We start from the raw sequence: 7,308 nt of genomic DNA on the forward strand, positions 1-7,308 counted from the left end.
CTTTAAAGTGTAATAGTATTTAGTAAAATCGTTATTATTTATTATTTATTTATTGACTGTTTAATACATGAATGTACATACAGCAAGGGAGTGAGGGAATTGCAATATACAAACTAAATACATTATATAAAAATACAAAGAAAAACACAACTAAAAAAGACACTATTCAATGAAAATAACAAAAAAGAAAGAAAAGAAAATATACATGTAGTCTTATAATATCAATGAGGAGAAAAAAAACAAACAAACAAAAAATGAACTTAAAATAAATTTTAACAAATGCTTAAACTGATTACTGAACAGAAACGTAACTCTTAAAATAAAGTAAAACATATTTACTAAAGTTATAATTACCAACTAACTAGGAAAGTAGCGCCCTAAATTTAAGCACAAAAATTATAAAATGGTAAACATTCCATATCTGTTTTTTATTTAAATCATTTAAAAGTGAATTTAAATCATTGTAACAACCAATCTGATAATGTATTCTGTAAAGATGATAAGCTGGACAAATAAAAAATATATGTGCTAACGTTTCTGCCTCGTCTAAATTGCAGTGTGTGCATTTCTCATTGAAATTCAAAGTGTATTTAGTTTTTTTAAAATAAATAACACATTGATCTACTGAAGCAACCCGAAGCTGGCTAATAATTTTAATTATTTGGAAGGGCATTTCTAATTGGAGATATGAACTATTGTTATGAAAATTAGGTTGGTAAAGGTTAGTGTAAGATGTATTTTGTAATCTGACCACATCCAGCTCAATCAAATTATTTTCATATTTGTTTAAAATTTCTTTTTTTAAATTTACAATTTGGTCCAGATCTTGGGATTGCCAGAGAGAGTCATAGCCCAACTCTGTAATCAACTGTTTCAATTGACATGCCCAATTGTATTTAGTGTCACAACCTTGATTCCCTAGAAACAGCATTCTATTGAAACAGATTCTAGGCAGCCTGTTGTTGCTCATTTTTAGGAGTTTAATCCACCAATTAAGAGCAGACTTAAAAACATTGAATTTTAGTTGGATTCTTGCTATCTCCAAGCGCAAGATATAATTGGGAGTCCTCCTGGGCCAGCCGAGGGCCGATTTAAAAAACTTAGACTGAACTACTTCAATGTCGTCCGCGTACCTCAAAGCCCAGGATTCGCAACAATATAATAAGATGGACCTAATTATTGAATCAAAAAGCTTATGTTGGGCCTTCCAAGACGTGTAATGGGCTTCTTTGAAAATATTGCCAACGGCTCCAAATGCCACTGTCGCCTTATTAATCCTATCTTTTGAAGCTAGACTAAAGAGACCTGAGTTTGAAAATAATACACCCAAGAACCTGAATGAGGTAACAACCTCTAACGGGCAATTATTATAAAAAATATGTTGCTTGGGCGATCGACCATGGCTTTTTTTAAATATTACAGCTTTTGTTTTATTAATGTTAACTTCTAAGCTATTAACAGTACAATATTTTTTAAATACATTTAATTTCCTTTGGGCATCCACCAATGTGTTGGACAGGAGGACAGTGTCGTCCGCATAAAGTAGGGATGTTAACCCATTTTCACAGTCTATACTAACTGTATCACAGTTGTTAGCTAGTAAAAAATTATCCAAATCATTGAGAAAGATTGAAAAAAGTACTGGAGATATTGTATCGCCTTGCAGCACTCCTTTGCTGACCGGCACTTCGTCAGAAAATTGCGAATAATTTAGTTTAATTTTAATAGAGGCCTGGCTATACAAACTCTCCAGTACTCTTATCATCTTTCTACTAACTCCATACTGGTATAATTTATTCCAAAGAAGCTCATGATTAATAGAGTCAAATGCTTTTCTAAGGTCAATGAAGGTGGCATAGACCTTTCTTTTTTCTCTAACAATTTGGCAATTAACAACTGATGAAAGCACAAAGACACTATCTCTGCAACCCCTTGACACCCTAAACCCATTTTGATTTTCATTTAAGGGGTTTCCATGTTCGACCCAATCCGAAAGGCGCGAAGTGAGCATTTGAGTAAACAATTTGGTAACACTGTTCATGAGAGAGATCCCACGATAATTCTCAGGCATATCCGGATTACCCTTCTTGAACAACATGAACATATTCACCTTGCCCCAAGTTGAGGGAACTAACTCAGTGCTAAGTATATTATTGAAAAGCGTTTGCAAAAATTCTACTCCTACTGGGGGTAAATTCTGAAAAAATTCGTACGGAATGGCGTCCGGCCCGGGAGCTTTTCCTATTTTGCTTCTTCTAATAGCAGATTTAATTTCATTTAAACTAAATGGAGAATCAAACAGTGGGTGACAAACATCCGAGACTGAAAAAGAATTCCTCTGGATTGCTGGGTAACAGGAATTTAAATATTTGTTCCAAACAATAAGCTCAATGTTGTTATCAAGTTGTGAATAAGATTTTCTACATGTATTAACTGTTTCCCAGAAAGATTTAGAATTTTTAATGTTGTTTAGGGAGTCACCTATTGACTTATAAAAATTAGTCTTTTCCTTCCTAGCTATTTTTTTAAATAATTTTCTCGATGCAGCAAACTCATTGGATAAAATAAGGTCAGATTTAGACTTCCTAAAGTTTTTATAAGCAGTTTTCATATTAGCCTTAGCATTTCTGCAAATTTCATTGAACCATGGTTGCACATTTCCTGCCCTTTTACTTTTGTTAAAGGAAATGATCTTCATAAGGCCTAATTGAACAGAGACGTCATTAATATGGTTAAGAAAAACATTGTACATTTTCTCTGGGTCAGCGTTAGCTTCAAAAGATAGATTAGCAGCAAAATAATCCTTATACAGATCAGTAATATTATTATCCCAAACAAATTTCAATATCTGTTGTTTTGAATACTTGAAAGAGTCAACCACTTGCGAGGAATTCTGCTCTTTGTACCCAAATGTAAGTTGACCGGCCAAATGATCAGACAAAAGGCAGAAATCTAAAATTTTAAAATCCCTAACCGAGTATAAACCCAGCCCATTAGTTAACACCAAGTCTATTACACTATTCCCATTCGGACCGACATACGTGTAATTACCCTCCTTATCGCTAATAGTTCGGCCATTCAACACGAATAATCCTAAACTTTCTAAAACTTCAATTAATCGCCTACCTCTTTCATTAACTTGGGTGTCAAGAGAGTTGCGGTCAGATTCTAATAGAGTATTTAAGAATATATCAGAATCACTACTGTTCAAGGTACCAATTCGGCAGTTCTGGTCACCACCTAAATATATTTCAAGATCAGGATAGTCTTCCACAATATTTAACAACGTAGACTCAAACGACTTTAACGTGATGTTTATATTCTCACTATATCTGAAGTAGGTGAAGCCAAGAACAAATTTTGAATTAAAAGTATTAATTAATAAGAATAACCAGAAAGGGGATTTATCTAATATTTCAAATTTATAATTATTATTAATCAGCGCCAAAATACCAGAACTGGGACGACCTTTTATCTCATTCTTTAATGCATTTATATGAATAATAGAGTATTTATCAAGAAATAATTGGTTTAACTTAGGTTCACTTAATAACCATGTTTCGCAAAGAAAAAGAAAATCTACCTTTAATAATAAAGAAATTTGATTACTATCCAAAAGAGAAAAATTTGACATGCCATTTATATTCCAATAAACAACTGAATAGGAACATGAATAATCTACAATTTCACATCTTCGATCTTCCTTCAGGACAGGTCCAGGAAATGCCCTTACGCGTTTCTTATTTCCAATATATTTCTTATCAGCACTCGAAGATATGAACCGGCATCCTTCAACTTTACGGTTTCTTAATTTGCTTACGAAAAAAGCGGTCAATTGAGTTCGCCTTGGGAGATCTTCTTTTCCTTTTATTTATAGATGATTTCGAAGCATCAGATGTATCAGACCCAACTTCTTCCAACTCAGAAGGCTCAGTTTCGTCTTTCAACACATTCCCAGAGCCCCTAAGGGAGTCTTTGGGCTTAAAGAGTTTCTCCAAATCACCTTCGTCGTCAATAACTACTGGATTAGCGTCTTCACTGACTCTAATATACAATTTATTATTTCTAAACCAAACAAATTTAACAAGATTTTCATTCTTCATTCTTCTTGCCGCCCGATAGAGATTGGCGAACGAGGGAGTCATATTTTCGGAGATATAAACTGGCGATTCTGTTAAAGCTTCTGAAAAGATTCTAGTAGTTAGTTTGGATCTTTTATTTTTCAGGTGGTTCAGGAATTCTGTCTTGTCATGTCCCTTCATAAATTTCAATATAATAGGTGGGATAACAGATGAATTTCTAGGCCTCAGCCTATAGATTTCTACGAAGTCCACATTACAATCAAAGCTAATAAATTCACAAAGCTTACCTAAAATGAATTTCAAATCCTCGTTTTCTGTCAATGGAATATTTGTAATTCTTAAACCATCGAATTCAGATATTTGTTTTAGACTGTTAATTTGATTTCTTAACTGTTTATTTTCATCATGAAGGAGAACGTTTTCTTTTTTAATTTTACGTATTTCTTCATTAGTGGATGTAATTTTATTCTGCATATGAATAAGGGCTTGCTTCATGTTGTTTTCAAATGAATCCACTTTTTTAATAATATTCTTATTTTCTTGTTTAATACTGATAATATCTTCTTTGATGCTCTTGATGTCTGTTGACATGCTCTCAAGTTTAGAGAGGATAAGATTAGTAGTGTGAACAGATCCACTAAGTGTATTAGCACTCTCCCCGCTAGTTTTAGGCATGTTTATGTTCGCCTTTGCTTTATCTGACATTATCGTTAACAAAACTGTTGTATTTCTTCACAAAAAAAAGAAAGAAAGAAGAAGAAGAAAAAAAAAACAAATCTGTATTCTAGTTCGGTTTTTAACTGAAAGTTCACCAAGCAAAAGAAAGTTAGTAAAACTCCAAATCTGCAAATTTGTGGAAAATTTTAACAAAATACTACCGTAAAAAACTAGTTTTTAAAAAAGGTACACACGTCCGTACTCGTAAGTTACTATTATTATATAATATAATAAAGAGTTCAGGTAAACTACCAACAAACACGGTGACGTTGTGGTCGAGCCTCCGTTTGTTGACAAAACAGTTCTGTTACTTGAAACGACGTTTGTCTCCTACTAATAGTACGTCACAAAACCTACCTGGACAAGATTATTCCAAACTGAGCAGATTTTTATTAGTTAATTCTTTTTATTTGCTTATATTTCTGGAACGGTTCGATAGATTTTTTCCAAATTTCACACAAACTACAATAGCACAATAAATTTAAATACTGCAAATTTTCAACACATAAAAACTCCTAAAACTTAGTAAACTGTTGAATTTTGACGGACACGAAGTGAACACGTTAAAAGAGCACTCCCCACCCCCTATTTAGTAAAATCGTACTTCCATTTGATAGATTTTTATTGATACAGAAAATGATATAAGAATTCATTAAGTACATTTTAGAAGTTCCATTAATAAAATTTTCCCGGAAAAGTGCAGCAAATAGAAGCTGCAGATGTGCACTGTAGAATAGATGTACTTAGTTTAAAGAAAAGCGTCGGAGTCATTTTACTTTTTTAAATTTCAAATAAGTGAAAAATCTAATCAGTCATATGGCAACTTTCAGTTGAAAGTTTTTGATCCCTTAAATTAGTCAGGTTCTCTTGGGGGAAACCAAATCGAAATATCAAGTTTCAGCTTCATTCGATTTTTAGTTTTTTTAAAAATTTCTATAAATACAAATAATTTTTCCATACTCTAAGAGTGATCTCAAAACAGATTTTGCCGATGAAAAGTCCATTTTGAACATCTAGCATAATCCCAATACTTTTCATTTCTATAATACATTTTATGCAACTTTTTTTTGTTCAGAAAGATGAATTGAATAAAAAGAAGGAATATATTTCAAGATATTTTATTTGCTTTTTCCATAAAATACAAATAAGTGAAAATTGGTTATTTATTTTAAATAATGAATATTTCAATCCAATCCAGAATAATCTGGATTAATTAATTCAAAAATGAGGATACTTTTATTTCTTTTGATTTAATCATCAGCTATCCCAGCATCTTTCTACATTTATTCTCCTCGATATCTGAAACACAAAAATTATTTGTAAAAATAATAATTTCATAGAAAAAAATTTTAATTATTTAATAAATATTAAAAAACATTTCAGATCATATCCATTATTCAATTCATTCATGAAATCCTGACAACTGTAATAACTTTCCTCAGAGGGTATAAATGGAGTAACTACGCCCTATTAGCGGTTAGAATCGGTAAGTTTGCAAATGTATAGTTAACAGTTTTGTTTGCCTATTAAAGTTTTTACAATCTACAGTTTTTAAAGTTAAATTTCTTTCATTGAGATTTCGCTTGGGTTAAACTTACATTTAAGACTATACTATCACGTACGTTATAGACATTTTCTTCTAAATTTATTATAGCAATACAATTTAGATGTTCGCTTCTAATTTGCAACACTATTTCCTATCACCCTTTATTTTATCTATCAGTAGTACGTACAGAATGTTAGGTTTTTGAATTCCTCTTGCATCTGAGAATGGATTCCAGAGTGCTAATTAAGGTTTTGTGATGCAGAATATCTACTCTTTCCATGCCCACTCTTTGTGTCTCCCTTAGATAAAAGAAAACTCATAGATTGCCTCTCAGTACATCTCCAGTACTGAAATAAACAATTTGCAATCAGGTTACATTGAGATACTCTCTCACATTCAGTGTTAACTACGTTTTATTTAATTTCTACTGGATACGGAGGGAAAAATAAGCTTACAAATAACCTGCAGTAGATACTAGGTGGTGAACTGTACAAGAGCAAATAGTTATTCACTGAAGGAATCCAATTTCTTAAGACGCTTTGCATTTATTCCAATCTTTACTATCAGTATGGAAGATGTGGGAGGCAAAAGTATTAAAACGTTGCTCTTACAGATAAGCTCCGAAATTCAAGTTACCTTCTTATTTCAGTATATAAATCTATATGTTAAATTATTTTCTACATATTTTTTTTCCGAAGTGCCAGCTCACGTCAAAAAAAAACATTGTTCCATTGTTTTTACTAAAAATAAGCATACAAGATAAACAAAGAATTCGAAATTGAGGATTGTAATGAGTAAAACTCGTGAGAGGGTACCTAAAAATAACAAAATTAAAAACTATTAAAACAAAATTGTTATATAAAATGGATTTTTGGGGATGTTACATGACTTCTTTAGTAATATTTTTTACCTAAAACAATTTTTTGTTTTTTGTATTTTTTTTTTTTCAAATCAAATTACATG

At 31.8% G+C, this 7,308-nt stretch overlaps 1 long non-coding RNA gene across 1 annotated transcript; it reads right to left on the reverse strand.

Moving 5' to 3' along the window:
• Nucleotides 1–5,901: 5,901 nt before the first annotated feature.
• LOC141446517 (uncharacterized) lies at nucleotides 5,902–7,249 on the reverse strand. The gene is made up of 3 exons (XR_012453773.1): nucleotides 6,801–7,249; nucleotides 6,533–6,692; nucleotides 5,902–6,098 (listed from the first exon to the last, which is right to left on the reverse strand). It is a non-coding gene; the product is annotated as an uncharacterized lncRNA (long non-coding RNA).
• Nucleotides 7,250–7,308: the final 59 nt, after the last annotated feature.

The sequence above is a fragment of the Rhodnius prolixus genome, unplaced genomic scaffold, assembly GCF_049639745.1.
Source record: "Rhodnius prolixus isolate KJV_2025 unplaced genomic scaffold, Rpr scaffold_7, whole genome shotgun sequence".
NCBI lineage: Eukaryota > Metazoa > Arthropoda > Insecta > Hemiptera > Reduviidae > Rhodnius > Rhodnius prolixus.